Source organism: Crocuta crocuta, unplaced genomic scaffold (assembly GCF_008692635.1).
Source record: "Crocuta crocuta isolate KB4526 unplaced genomic scaffold, BGI_CrCroc_1.0 scaffold395, whole genome shotgun sequence".
NCBI lineage: Eukaryota > Metazoa > Chordata > Mammalia > Carnivora > Hyaenidae > Crocuta > Crocuta crocuta.
Window position 1 is genome coordinate 1,011,620 of NW_027532601.1, and position 15,933 is coordinate 1,027,552.

The window sequence follows — 15,933 nt, forward strand, 5'->3', positions numbered from 1 at the left end:
CAGAAGCATCCTTTATGTAGAGATTCTGCGTGTGTTTTGCAGCTTTTATTGTAATTGAAAAATGAAGCCAATTTCATTGTACAGTTCTATTATTTTTAAGTAAAATGTGCAAATATGATACCAGTAGGCATCAGTGATGGCAGCCTTCTTGTCTTAGCAAACTATGGAATTTGAGGGGCCATTGTATGAATTTAAAGGAAGAGGTCTTTGCGAAAGTAATGGAACCTAGCAGTCTATTATTTATCAGTCAGCTCAGCGGGGTGGCTCATTTCAGATGCTCTGATTAAGGAGGCTGCCCTTCATCAAAGTTGGTCTTCAAACCATGTCCATTAATGCATTTCTAGACTGATGAACTATGCCCTGTTGTCTTCTGTAAAATACCAGATCTACTTGGCCTCTTGCTTATTGGCACAGTTTTTATTTCAAAAGGGGATGAAGTCAATATTTCTAGAAATAATGATTTAGCCCTTAACTGATTTTATTTTATTTTATTTTATTTTTTTCAAGAGAACAAATCTACACCTTTATTTATTTACTTTTCAGTTAGTTTAAATCCTTGAGGGGTACAGGGTACAGCATCACACGGATTCTGTGGCCAATGGCTTTAGCAGGAAGGTTGCTTCGGAATTTTGCACGAAACATGCCACTGTTTCCATGAGCACGAGATACTTTTCCCCAGATTACTCTGGTTTTATTTGGTTTGCCCCCAGGAGTCACTGTGTTGTTCTTTGCTTTGTACACATAAGCACATCTCTTGCCTAGATAGAACTCAGTTTCATCTCGGGCATAAACACCTTCAATTTTAAGAAGAGCTGTGTGCTCTCTCTGGTTCCTGAGATCCCGTTTATAGCCAGCAAAAATGGCTTTGGACCACAGCCTTCCAGACATATTTGTCGTTTCAGGAGTCCTGTTCCCAGCAGGCCTCCACAGGTTCCAAGATGGCGGTAGCCCTTAACTGATTGTAAAACATCTCACCAAAAATGTCATCCTGTGTGGTACTGATGAATGCCCCTAGGCCAGCTCTAGGCAAAACTGTGAAGTAGGCCAAGTTTATTTTTGACTTTCCTGACTGCCTCCAAATGTGGTCATTTTCCACCCTTTTTGGGAACACCTTCCTTTTCTCTTTTCCCCACCCCCAAACTCCACCTCCCCGTTCCTCTACTTCCAACATTATCCTTATAATGCCCTTGATTTTTTCTTTCATGTGAATGAAGGAATGATCCAGAAACCTCGCTGGTACTAAAGTACTAGTGACTTTTTATATTACCCTCCTTGGGGTACTTAAAGGACATGATGACGGCCACCTGTAAACCCATGGAAGGGATCTCTGATGGCCAGCTTTCAGGCATTGGTAGGAATGTTCTGTCAGGGAGTAGCTCATGCAACCTTCTTAGTTACCCAACTGGGGGTTCCAAACTACATGAGGACCTTGTTAAAGGAAAAAAAAATTTTTTTAAAATCTGACTCCCAATACCATTACGAGGGGTACTTAACTGTTTGAAATGGAGGAGGCAGCATGATGTAATATGATATGGCATGCTCGAACTGGATTGCCTGACTTGAATCACAGCTCTACTTCTTTCTAACTGTCAGACATGGGCAAGTTATGTGACCTCCCTGTACCTTAATCTTCTCATCTATAAAATAGGAACAATAATGGTCATGTACCTTACTGGATGGTTCTGAGGATTAAATCAGTTAATGTGCTGATTGTGTTTGAAAAGTGTTTGGCATGTGGGAAGTGATGATGATGATGATGATGATGGTGATGGTGATGATGATGAAGATCATGACTGGAAACATTTGAAAAGCAGAAGGGTAAATTTGCACAAGACCTATTATTTACTTAGCTATGATTTTTGATATGTGTTTGGATTCCTGGATCAGGTGTGGTAAGCCCCAGCTGCCCAGAGGTCTGCAGTCATCGTTGGAGTTTGGATAAAAGGCACACCCAGTTGGTCTCCTTTAGCAGACAACAGGAAAGGCAGAGGCACTTGACTCCAATGGAGGAGTAGATTTTAGATCTCCCAGATTTCCAAAATTCAGGAGTTCTCTGAGATATATTCATCTTTCAGTTAAGGCTCCATTTATTTCCCTTGTGTTCAGGACCCAACGAGAGAACTACTATTCCCTTTGCTTTATAAGTCATGGCTCTGTTCTGTCATTTGGGGAAGGGCCTCAGGCCCCTCAACAGTGTTATCACTGTACAATTATCTCAAGTGAAGGCACACAGCAAAGAGCATTTCCTTTTTAATGTAGTTATAAATGTCACACTACTTTGAGATTTAGGAATGGATCAGGAGCTCTGTTTCCTAGTCAAACAGGGTATAATTAGAGTGGGACTCTGGGCCCATGCCTCATAAGACATTGTAACTGGGGAAGGTGAAGCAATGAGCTGGTTTGCTTCCTCCGGATCAGAGAGGTATCTGGAAAAGGAGTGTCTTCTTTCCAATCATCCCCTAAGCTCCTCTATGTGGATGCTGGCTCAAAGTCATAGAATCAGCTTGTTTCCCCAGAGTAACAATGCCTGCTCTCTAGAGAAATAACCCATTCGAGTTTTCATTCATCCTCAGAACCCCTGAGCTGGGCTGAGTATATGTGGCAGGAGAGACACTGCACATTGTCATTTTTGGTTCCTTCAAGACAGGCCAAGGAGAAATCAAATCACTTAGAAAACCCTTTCCCTTAGGATTAATTTCTAATCAGATTCTACCTCCAAAGAATAGGATGCTTATAGAATGATTCTATGAATGAATGAATGAATGAATGAATAAACAGAAGAAGAAATTAATGCATGCTTCACCAACTAAACTCTTTGGAAGAATTTTCCGGCATCATTCATGCCCTTAAGAAACATTTATTACACATCTTCCATGTAATAGACTTTCTGCTCTATGGAGAGAGTTGAGTGTCTTAGTTGCTGATTTCTAGAGGGTCCCAGTTCAGTTAGAGAAACAGATGAGGAAACCAAAAACCACATAAGGGCATGTGTTTATCAGAGATCTGTACCGAGTTTATAGGAAGGACCCCTACCTACCTCTGCCTAGGGAAGAAAGAATCAGAGATAATCAGAGTGTGTGATGCCCAGACTGGGTGAAGAATGAAGAGGTGCTACTAAGGAAGGGAAAGAGGGAACAGCATCCAAGTAGAAGGAACAAGAAAATGTGCAAAAGAGAAGGGGGAATGTGCCACACTGCAAAACTTCAACTAGGGCTCATATCAATAGCAGCAAGTTATTAAGGAACTTTTAGGGCAAACAAAGGAGTATGGACTCTGGTGTGAACACCATGACAGCATTGGGGGTGGCTGGACAAGAATCAAAAGTTTTTAAGAGGGGCTACAACCTGATTGGATTTGGCTTTGACTGGAGCTAGAGTATGGAGTGAGGGTTACATGAGAGGGAGAGCCTGGGGCAGGACAACCAATGAGGGGACCTTTGGCATGATTGAGGCAAGGAGTGAGGGAGGCTTGGATGAAGGCATAGCAGTGGGTGTAGAGAGTACCCCTACTTGGAGCACCCCAAGCTTGAAGGCTATTTTGAGGTAGAATCAGCATGATTTGATTGGATGTGAAGGTGAGGCAGAAGGAGAAGTCTGGGTGGCCTGCTAGGTTTCTGCTTTGGTTGACAGATTGAATATAGAGGGTGGTATCATTCATGAGGACAGTCCAAGACCAGTTGCTGGTTTAGGTAATGGAGATGAGTTGGTGGAGGGCAGAGAAGGGTGAGAACAGTTCCATCTTCGTAGAGTCCAGAAGAGTAAATCTTTCCTGTTCATGGCTGCTGCCCCACACTACCATCTCTGAAACCTGTTGGGAAAATTAGGAAATCTGGTACTTAGCTGTTTTCTTCCAGCCACTTCCTTCTCAGCAAACATAAAAAATACATACAGTTGAAGACACCAGGTGGGCCTTGGAGATACAGTCATGAATCAGGTACAGGCCCTGTTGGTAGGACCCTGGACTCTTTCCTAAGCACTCTCCGTGGCTTGCCACATCCTGCGCTTATACTCACTGGGCTCCACTCCCACAGGGAGCTTGCTTTAGTTAGCTCTTGCCTCATTCCAAATATGGTGTTTGCCGAGAAATGCTTATGAGATTTGGAACAAGTAGTAGGTACACTTTATTTATTTTTTTAAAATATTTTTATTTATTTCTAGGAGAGAGAGAGAGACAGCATGAGCAGGAGAGGGTCAGAGAGAAAGGGAGTCACAGACTGAAACAGGCTCCAGGCTCTGAGCTGGCAGTCAGCACAGAGCCCGATGCGGGGCTTGAACCCACGAACCCCGAGATCCTGACCTAAGCGAAAGTCGGACGCTTAACCGACTAAGCCACCCAGGTGCCCCGTAGTAGGTACACTTTAATAGGAGGTTCTGGAAATTGAAGAATTCTTTATCAGAAAGAATTCATTCCAATGGTGGCATTTCCTCATCATTCCAGACAGTGGGAAAGATGGTTTTTTGGTCTGTGAGGACTTCTTGGTGTTTCAGCAAGCAGACCACTAAGATGGCGGTCAGCTCTCCTTCACCTTGGACTGTCCTTCCAAATTCAACCCCTTGCTCATTCTGAGACTATGTTTCAACATTCTCTATTAATAGTAAAAGGCTCTCCCATCTTTGGAATGAAAGACTATTTTAAGAGGTTGAAGAGTCCTGAATCCTTATACAGCACAAGGAATATAAATTCCCTTTACCCCAATCAATTTAGTTACCCTCCAGCAGCATGAAACATTTAACAGAGGTGGACTCAGAACCACCTTCCCCCCAGCCCTCTTAGTCTTTCCCCCATAATCCCAGTTATAGACCCATTATTCAGAGGCCCTCAAAGCATTGCATTACCAGAAACAAACTTCATAGGCTTTCACTGTACCCCTGAAGCCAAACACGATTAAGCTGAAAGAGACATAAAGTAGGAGAAAGAAATAGTTCACTCTATATAAATGATGCCTCTCACATCTTGATTTTGGCATAAGAGACCTTGAGTATTGGGTGAACCTGGAATGACTCTTTTTGCCTCTCTAACCGGGTGATGCAAGAAACTTCATTTGAGCCCAGAGTTTGAATAAAATGAGAATAAAATGCAGGAAAAATACAGAAGAAGGTGGCCTGGATTTTTGCCTGGATTTCCTTAGGCCAGCTGCCTCGGAAGTCAGCAACCCACAGAATTGTGTCAGAAGTTTTCTGATCTGAACCACCACATGATATGGAACAAGGGAGATATTGCCCCAAAGCAATTCATGTGAAATAAGACAGAAGTATTGAGCTCAACTTTGGGGCCACAGCAGAAGAAGAAAACTGGGCCTATGACAAAGAGAGAATTGGAAGGCCAAGGAACCAGGTGATAGGACCCACAGCCTGGATCAGAGGGCCTGGAAAAGCTGAGAGCAGGGGAGTCCCAGGTGGGAGAAGGGGAACAACATAGCAATCATCACATGCTTGAAGGGTTATCACACGGAGTAAGGACAGGTGTCTAACCCTTGGGCCTTAAAATCTAATCCATTTGAGATACCTGATGCCCAGAGGGTTAAACAACTTTCTCAAGAGCAGGCCCAAATACCTGCACCCTATCCTACCAACAGAGGTTGAATGTCAGAACACCACTAAGGCCCTGGCTTCTTGCCTGCATATACCACTGCACTTAAGAATTGAGATATATATGTGTGAGTGTGTATACACACATATATATGTCAATTAGATATATGTGTATATATACATGTATATATTTGTGTATATGTGTGTGTACATATGTGTATATGTGTACATATATAGGTATATTGTGTATATATAGGTATATATATGTATATACAGGTATATATGCGTATATATACGTGTATGTATGAATATATACATGTATATGTATGTCTATATATACATATATGTATGTATATATGTGTGTGTATATATGTGTGTATATACATATGTATATATATTTGAAGGGCAGCAATGTACAGAGTCCTATGCTAGATGCTAAGGGTGATTCAAACAGCAAGTGTTGACCTCTGCCTGCAAAAACGTCTAGTCTTGTCGGGGGAGAGAAAACTGACACCCATGAGGGATGAACTCTGTATAGCAGGCAACACACTGGAGGTCTAAAGCGAAGTGGAATGGGAGATATTCTTGGGAGCTTAGAGATGGGGAAGGTTACTTCAGCCAAATGGTGACACCATGGTTTAGACACGGTGTTTATAACATTTCGTTATAAATGTCTTTCTAGCTCTCTGTCATTTGTGTCTTTTCCTCTCATTAGCTTGTGACTTCTTGGAGGGATGGGACCCTGCCGTAGGCTCGTCTCCCATGCCTGTGGAAGACCCACTGTGAACCAAGCAAATGACAAATAATTAGCCTCACGTAAATTAAAAATTTTAAGAAGGTGAATTTTTTATGGACACGTCCCCTCTTTTAAGGTTGTCTGTTCACACAGATGTTTTGCAAAGGGGAACAAGGGCCTATTTGGGTGTGGCCCCAGGCCATTAGTCTGGAGGACACTGTGGCCCCCTTCTCCCCTAAGTCTTTCTCCTCTGCTCCAAAGCCATGGAAGACATTTGTGATTCTTCAAGATATCAGGATGGTCATGGAGATCCTCTAGTGTCCTATTCTGCTATATTTCCACCAAGGAATTGGAAGGTGGAGAAGAATGTTCCAGATTAAAATAGGCTTCTTTCATTGTGTTTTGGTATTTCTGGAAGAAGTGCATTTTTCTGGGCTGTCCAGCTTCCCAGATGAACCCAGAGGTTTCCATTGTAAGCAGTGGAGTGATGTCACATAACCTATCAACTAGGTCTCCAGAACTAAAACAGTCATGGGCAACCCCATGAGATTCTTTGCTGGAAGATGGTAGAGAAAAAAGGTAGTGTGAACTAAGAGCCAGTAAACCTTGATCTTAAATGAGGTATTTCCACCGGATGACCTCTGAAGTTCTATTCTAGTTTAACAGTTTTTTCCCACAAAAGGAACAAATATTTGGCCATTAGTCCAGTTCGGCCCCTACACAGCTGGGGAGACAAGGTGATCAGGGTTAAAGAGACAAGAATCCTATGAAGTTCCTCATAGATGTGAACTCTAGTTTTCAGACAAGCTTCATGGAGAAAAGTCCTGTGCTCAAGAAAGTTACCTCTTCACTGACATAAAATACATGCAATTTGCCACATTCACACCTACAACACATCCCCCAATGCAAAAGTCCATACAGCAGCCATTGACCAGCAAAAGAGCATACACAATAGTCGTTAAGTTCTGTGGCCCCAGGGGAGAAGCTGGGAAGTGGAGGGGGGGGTGTCACTGGGCACAAGCTGTGCTCCTCATTTTACTGTTGCTCTGGGCCCCCCAGCCCCTACCCCCTCACTTAATCATCAAGGAAAGAAGGTATGTGTAGAATCTCCAATTTAGGCTTTGGTCAAGTTAGAAAAGGCTTTCTGTTTCTATTTCCAGAATGATTTTTGCCATATATGTATCTCTGAAGCTGCCTGAGGAGGGGGCTAGGGGTTAGACTCTGTCCTGATGACCTTAGCCAGTGGTTAATCTCCACGGAGCCTCTCTAAAAGGGAGATATTGTGTCATTCCACTAATGACTGTAAAAGGCTTTGAAAACCCCCAAGCACTGGAGGAACGCCCCTCTCAGCAAAGCGTAAAGGACAACAGTGTATTTCTAGTCGCCTGAAGACATTCTCTTCACTGGATGGAGGAATTTGCAGCTTCTCTCCATCCTGAGCCAGACTGGGCTGAACCAATTTTTAGACTATTTAAGGACCCATGAACTTCCAGGTAATAAAGAGCTCGGCCCCTGGAAATGGAAGGAGAATTCAGAAGAGGGGTTTGAGGGCAGCCTCAGAATACAAGAAGGAAAGCAAAGGGAGGAGATGGTTTTAGAACCATCATACTGTGTCAGAAGTGCTGCCCATGTCCAAGGGGCCTGGAAAGGGAGCAGCTGCGGTTATTGAACATATTAGTAAGTATATTGATCCAACAAACATTTATGGAGTGTATTATGTTCCATATCTTATATATTATTATATATGATATATAATATATGTTATATACTATATATATATTTTTTCTCATGTCAAGTACTAGGACACAGTAAATCCCTCAGAAGAACCCTTCGGGACTGAAGCATGTGCACTTAATAGGCATGAAATGCAAGCCACTCACTCTCACTGGGTCAAATTGAAGAGTGTACATACGCCCAAGCAAGTGCCCGAGTAGTGAATCCACAAACCTATACTGTCCCAGTACCTAGTGGTCAGTGTGTGGGCCCATGTATAAGGCTAGTTATCTGATTTTTAAAATGAAAATATTTTGGGGCACCTGGGTGGCTCAGTTGGTTGAGCGTCTAACTTCGGCTCAGGTCATGATCTCGCGATTCATGGGTTTGGGCCCCTGGTCGGGCTCTGTGCTGACAGCCAGCTCAGAGCCTGGAGCCTGTTTTGTATTCTGTGTCTCCCTCTCTCTCTGACCCTCCCCAGCTCACTCTCTCTCTCTCTCTCTCAGAAATAAATAAAACATTTAAAAAAATAAATAAAATGAAAATATTTTTGTTATCAGTTTTCAAAACTGCAAATTATGAATGTCTCCAAAAAATATGCTACAGATGAATCAAATACAGATACATAATATCTTAAAAAGGTCAGAGAAACTGAATGCTTAGCCACATAGTAGGACTTATGCTCCATCCTGGAAACAGCTCCTTTTCTTGTGGACTTCTTTCACTCCACAGACTGAAGACTGACAATGGGCCAGCATTATGCCTAGATGACTGAATTGTACATTCTTCAGAAGAAAGGTGTCTAATTTAGCTTACTACCTAACTAGACTTCCTTCCTCTAAGACACACACCAAATTCAATTGGGGAAGGGTTATATTAGAATATAGGTTGCTGGAGGTGGTTTGTTTGTTTGTTTGTTTGTTTTTTTACAAATAGTTTATTGTCAAGTTGGTTTCCATATAACACCCAGTGCTCATCCCCACAAGTGCCCCTCTCCGTGCCCATCCCCCCCTCCCCGGAGGTGGTTTTTAAAAGTCTAGTTTTTGGGGCACCTGAGTGGCTCAGTTGGTTGAGCATCCAACTCTGGATTTCACCTCAGGTCATGATCTCCTGGTTTGTGGATCGAGACCCGCGTTGGGCTCTGCACTGGTGGTGCGGAGCCTGTTTGAGATCCTCTCTTTCCTTCTGTGCCCATCTCCTATTCTCTTTCTCTCTCAAAATAAATAATAAATAAAGCTTTAAAAAAAGTGTGGTTTTCAAACTGGCAAGTATGCTTGAGGACCCTGATGTGTTCCCTGTGTTCCCTGATGGAGTCCATTGTTCTTAAGCGTTTCTACTGCACCTCCAACTCCCCTCTGTCTTGAGTCTAAACACATCATCTTACAGTTTTCTCTGCTCTGCTGGACTGTGAATTCCTTTATATTTCCAGTTGCTAGCACAGGTCTTAGCAAATAATAGATACTCAATAAATATTTGTTGAATCAACAAGTGATCCAGAATTTAGCCGCAGTGAGGACTCAATGGACTAGAACCCTAGGTCATCTTAGGAATGGACATGGTTAACTTTGGAACTCCCCCCCCCACCCCATATTTTAATAAGTTTGTTGGAGTGTTATAAATAATGGTTTGGTGAGAGTGGGAAGTTTTGTAAAGAAGGGAAGAAGACAGAACCAATGGGCACTGTGGATGAAGTCTAGCCCCTCTGGCAGCCAGTGGTCTGGGACTGCTGTTGGCTCCTTCTGGTCAACCTAGGTGTCTTTAATACTTCTCCATGGCATAAGGAACAGACTAGGGGATCAGATAATAGAGAAGTTATGGTTTCTATTTCCCCTTCTGTAGTGCTATTATCCCATTCCTCCCCCAAATCTCAGATGAGAAAGGTGAGCAGAAAGGAGGGCATGCAGGAATGACTTTGGGGATGCCAGTTGTCATCCAGCTCAGTAGCAGTGGAAGCATGGGGAGGGGAAGGCCCCAGGGACTGGAGAGGAGTGGCCTGTATCCCTGCCATTACTGCCACTACTCTCCATACCCATGAGGTTTTCTGTAGCACCCTATCAACTAACCAATAAAATAAGGCTTGAAAAAATATTTTAGAGATAGAGGGCTATATAAATATAAAGTATCATTATAATTGTTATTAAAATTTGCCAGAACAAAATATTTCCTTTAGGATGAAGTTGTTTGGCACATGGGAAAAATTATCCCTGCTGTCAGCCTTACAAATAGCTAGCAAACATTTACTAGTCTACCATGTGTGGGAGAAGGGGGAGGCCACGGAATTTGGGGGTCTCTGCCTATATACGTATTCCACATGCCTTCCCTCAAGAGGCACATGCAAAATGTAGTGTATGAAATCATTCTCGCACTCACCTGGTTTAAATCATTACTTGCCTGCTCTAGGAGGAGGGTGCCTATTTTAAGGTCTTTGAGGAACCATGCAAAAATCAAGACTTTTTTTTACATCAAGGTTTTTAATTTCAGCTGGCCTGTCTGAACGATGACTTCTCCAAGCCTCAGTTTCCTTTTGTTAAATGAAAGGATGGAGGGACATGACCACAGAGTTTCGTTTCTGTGTCTGTGATTCTCTGTGACTAATAATTCTTAACGCCTATGTCTGGGATGAGGCTGGGAACACAGAGACTGAGAGAGAAGTGTTCAGAGATCCTTGAAAGAGAAGTGCCAGGGAAACAGGGAACAGCTCAGGATGAAAGTTGCTCCGAGTTCCAGCCACAGCTCTTATACTTGCTAGCTGCCTGGACTTAGGCAAGTCATGTAACCCCCTTGTCCATGATTTCAATGACAGTAAAATACATGGCTAGTGAGTTCTGCCTTAGAAGGTTGCTGTGAGGCTCAAAAGAGGTTTTTGAAAAATAATTTTGTAAGATACTCTTCAGATGTAGGTCATTGCTAACTCTGGTTCCGCCACCACCTTTGTGGGGGTGTAGGGACTGCCCAGAGGTTGCCCTTTCCCCCTCCCCTGCGAGATCTCTTTCAGTTTTAATAGTCTATTGTTTTATGAAGATATTTCCAGGTATTTTTGTGAAACACCCCATTGTCTAGCTATGTGTCTTAGAATCATCAAATATAGGTATTTTTAATTAGAAGGGGCTTAGATGTCATCGAGGCCAACCTGCGAAGTCATGTAGTAATTATCTTTAAGAAACCTTGAACAATGGGTTAGTCATCATGGTGGGGCAATCAGGTAACAAGGGGACCGAGTTTGATTTTGAGCAGGGTTACACTTCAGCAAATGTTTTCCCTATTGGGCCAGATCTAGTCCTTGGTAAATCCCAGCCACTGCTCCTACTTTCTGTCTTCTGGAACCCTAAACAACCAAAAGGTATTGGTGTCCATCCTGTCTCTCTTGTCTGGGTTAATGAACTTCTCTCTGCTTCACAGGTAAGGAGAAAGAACAAAGTTAAGCGATTCATCCCTGATGACGTAGTGGGACACGTCAGGGTATGGGGACAGCTTCCGGCACAAGGTTTCATGCCTGCTGCTCACCCCTCCTGAGCCACATAGAAACAGTCTTTGAACTTATGCAGGGAAGTCTCTGTTTTATTTTGCCAACAAACCACAATCCATTGCTTTGCTTTGAATTCCTTTGTTTAGCTAAATGTTTTCATTACATTAATTGTAGAAGGTTTCTCTGGTTGACCAAGACTAACTTATTAACGTGTGTGTCTGGACACACACACACACACACACACACACACACACACACGGAACCAAGATATAACCAAAGGGATGTGTAGGAAACTCTGGGGAAAGCTGTCCCATGTTCATGTTTCTACATTAAACTTGAAAGAATATTAGGAAAATAGGCAATAAATAGACATGGAAGACATATCTCTGAGTTTTAAAGTAATGCTCTCAGCGCAGCTGAATCCAGTGGTATAACATAAAGGAACTAGGGGGGAAAAGATCATAGACCAGAAAAGTTAGGAGCATTGGAGCTTTGTTTTGTTAGAATATAGAATATTACCCTGGGTCACTTCGTTTTAAGTTTTTAGATATTTGTCTTAAGAGGGAGGTCACCGTGACAGAGAAACTCACATTAGTTGTGTTTTGTGTGGAACAGAAGGAAAAACATGAGAGCAGAGGTGGGGCACTGTCCCCACTCACTGAGCTTCCATGGAGGGGCTGCCTAGGTCTCTGAGGGACTTGGTGGTGAGCAGAGAAAAGCAGCAGTCTGTGACTTTTGGGTATGAGTACTCAGCTTTCACTCAAAAGATTTTGAGCATCATAAAGGGAAACGTGGAGGCCATTTGGGCCTCGCTGCCTCCTTGCAATACCAATCTCATTTTACAAAGAAACACAATGAAGGCCAGGCCAGTGTAGTGACCCGTGTAACACCACTCTGTCAGGAAGCAAAGCCAAGCCAAACCTAGAGCTTTGGCCTGTGAGTCTGAGCCCTGTGCTCTCCCTACTGCATCATGGAACAGAGTAGATGACTTCATTCCTACCGTTTAGGAGATGGACACCCTAAAACTGATTGCCCCTTCCACCTCAGAAAGCATGAAGAGTTAGGTCTTCGAATGGGCCACAAAGCAAATCTTAATCGTTAGCTCCTTCAGTTATCATGGTCCAAAGTCACAACCACTTCTGGAAGCATTTCTCCTATTTAGATTTAGCATCTTATAAGGGTAAGATATTAGTCTTCTCTATTTATTGGAAACGGTGGAAGAATTTCAACAGCTGTGCAACTAGACTCCCATAAGAAAGACAGACAAACAGAAAGAAAGAAAGAAAGGAACACATCAGGCTTTTTTTTTTTCTTTTTCAAAGTAAGGGAGGAAAAATAACATTAACACAAAGGAACACTCTTACTAAGAGTAGGTGGAGAAAGGCATCTGAAAAATAATACCTCAAGATGCATTGAAACATTTTAGGGAATTAGGGAATTCTGATCTCCTGAAAAAAAAGAAAATTAATATTAAAGACAAGCTGTGAGTTTCCATCTGGCCTTGCCGCTTTCGACTAACGCTTCCATAACGGAATTCATCTGTCCATCAACTGTCAAAAATTCTCCTGTCAGTAAATCCCACGATACCCCGGCCAGCCCACCCCGCTCAAAATATTCCATGCCACAAACTATTCCGAATTCTGAATCCTTTTTTTCAGATCTCTGTACTCGAAGACATAAAAGTTGTTGCTTCTCCCCCACCTTTTTTTCTCAGCTCTTTCCCCAAATCTCTCCCACCCACCCCCTCTAGGACAGAGGGGATGAAGGAACTTGGGTGGAAAATTTGGGGAGCCCTCACTCATTTGGAGATTCCCACCAAGATCCCTCTGAGCTTTTCCACCAGCGTCTGACAACAGACAGCCCACATCTGTTTTAAAACACTGAGTGGTTGTGAAGTGTGAACTCCCCACTGTTTAATGTAACTACATGACTATTTAATGTACACAGTGGTAGAGCCACTCAGAATGCCAAACTGTTGTGACATGCCTGAAGGACATATATAAACATAATATACTGTGGTTTATTGTGACAAAGAACATCTATGGCACAAACAGGGAGATGTGTCTGTTCAGCAGTACCGTCAATTGAGAAAGGAAAAACGTTTGGGAGATCCTTTCCCCTACCCCATCGCCCTTGTCAACAGTGAAACTGATATGAGGCTAATGAATCAATAAATCCAGAATGGGCAGAACATGCCCTATTTTAATAATTTCAAATCCAGAATTTCAAAACCGCTTATCTTTTAAATTAATCAGAATATGTAAGGCTGAGGGAATGGGTGGGGTGGGAGGGGAGGACAGGCAGAGAGGAAGAGAAACGGGTTGCTGGAGATTTGGGCCAGTTCCTAGAGCCTTTGTTAACTTTTATGGGTGTTAGGAGAAACCGGGTAATGTTTGGGGGCTACTGTGGGTAGATTTGGGGAGCCATAATTTTCTGTACATTGTCGTGGATGGAAAAACATCTACAGCGGCTGCTAGTGTTAATAAACTCAATAAGAGGGAAGACATTATGGCTTTGCAAATATATTTCATTTTTAATATGTTTCTCCCAAAGGTGAATTCTTGTACCTTCTGACATCTCATTAATCAATTGATCAGAATCTGTTCTTTTACATCTCAGTGCTACAATTCTAATTAACCTTTGCTAGTTAAATACTCACCAAAAATCAACTCCAATTGTTTTCCTCTAATCCAAGCGTTTCAATAAAAGCTTTTCGTTTTTATCAGTCTTTAATTAGGAATTAAGTGGAAAAGATCTATAGTGTGTGGTATCTACTGCTCTTGAGGGGATTTTTGAAAACCTAGAATAAAATCTGTAGGCACGCACAGCACACGAAGATTACACTCTTAGTAGGCCTCTGTGATGTTGACTCGGCCACTCTTGCGTATACATCTAGGCAAAAGTCTCTTTTTTCAATTCAAAGTTGCATTTCTCAGAAAATAACTATTTCCATGGAAAACAAAGCAAAGCAAAACAAACATCCTGAAACAACACCAAAAAAAGCCCCTTTGTAAACAATACCAAGAAAAAGAAGGCAGATTTATTTTGAAAATACATTTTGAACTGCTATCACTGCTGGTATTTAACTTTCGCTATTTTGGTACAGCCCCGAATTCAACTTCGTCCATTGTTTCCAGGCTGAAAATACCAACGCCAAGGCCTTGTAATTAGGAAAACTTACTCTTGCCTCTGACTCTTGCGTTTTGGGGTTCCCATGATTTGTATATTACTGCATCCCGTTGTTCGCATAATTTTCCCTAATAACTTAGCGGTCACCAAGGGAATAAATCTGAGAAGGCCTTTGAAACAAAATTGTGAACGCTTTCCTGTTTGCCTTAGTACTGCAGCCTGAACCTTCCCGGGGCATCGAGGGCTTTCCTTAAAATGCACGTATCAAACGGCAGTGTACAGAAAGCAGCTCAAGAGAGGAGCCAAGGATGGAAGAATCCAGCTACACAGCAGCGAGGGCAAAAACCACTTCTGTAGAGCGGACAAATGGGGGCGTTTGGGTAGAAGGTCTTTTAGAAGCCGGGTTGTCCCTTAAAAGTACGATCAAGTAGTTGGGTTTTGTTTGACACGATTTCATATCGTATTCTTCTCCACTCATCTGCTGCCTTTCATCACACTGAACATTACCATTACCGAATAACACCTCACATTAGCTCCTAATGTGCAGAAGTTTCTGGTTACAAGCCTGCAGATGCTGGCTTCCGTTACCACCCTGCCACAGCCAAGCGGACTTGAACGGGGCTTTTATTTTAATTTCCTTTCTCCCGCTGGTTGCAACTTTGGAGACCGAACGCAGCCCTCGCCACGCAAACAGGGTTAGTGCCTCTTTAAGGAATATTTAAATTGCATTTCCTACTGTCAGTTAAGTCTCATCAATCATGTTTTTAATTAAAAAGAAGGACATCTACATCCCACTTTCCACTCAAAGTGCATAATGAAATTGTAGATTGGGGCAGCGCTGGAGAGTTTCAGCACTGCTCTCCCCGCATTCTGCCTGAGATGGGGGGAGGTCAGAAACGCTGGTGCATATGCAAGTGGCAAACAAATAACACTCCTGATAGGGCCGGTGACATGTGTCAACCCTTGTCATCGAGAAACAAGAAAGGCAATGTGCCCAGACAAAGGGTAGGGTGGAATCTCTACACACTGGCAGAACCTGACCCACGCGTGAGGGCTTTGTGTAGCAGATGCCGCTCTCATTGTTCTGTGCCTCCCTCCCCAGTACCCCTGACAACAGCCACTGCCGCTGGCATTCCACCCTGACATCTGTTCAGCTTTATTGATGCGGCCCTGGAGGAATTCCCAGTGTAAACAGGGAATTCTCTAAGGGAACCCCATGTTGTAAAGGGATGAGCTGCATAATGCAAAGATTTAACCACTCTTTAAAGGTGTGACACTTGATTGAAAGTGACTTGATTTTTACCCCCCTTTCCAATCCTACCTCCCTCTCCACCCTTAACTGTATTTGGAAACACACTGGC

The 15,933-nt window shown here is 42.9% G+C and overlaps 1 protein-coding gene and 1 pseudogene across 8 annotated transcripts in view; one reads left to right on the plus strand and one right to left on the minus strand.

Annotated features, from left to right (window-relative positions):
• The window catches only part of EBF2 (EBF transcription factor 2), a 198,812-nt gene that overhangs the window by 92,064 nt on the left and 90,815 nt on the right, over window positions 1–15,933 (plus strand). The gene's annotated exons all lie outside the window — the stretch shown is intronic.
• LOC144244810 (large ribosomal subunit protein eL33 pseudogene) lies at window positions 544–896 on the minus strand (annotated as a pseudogene).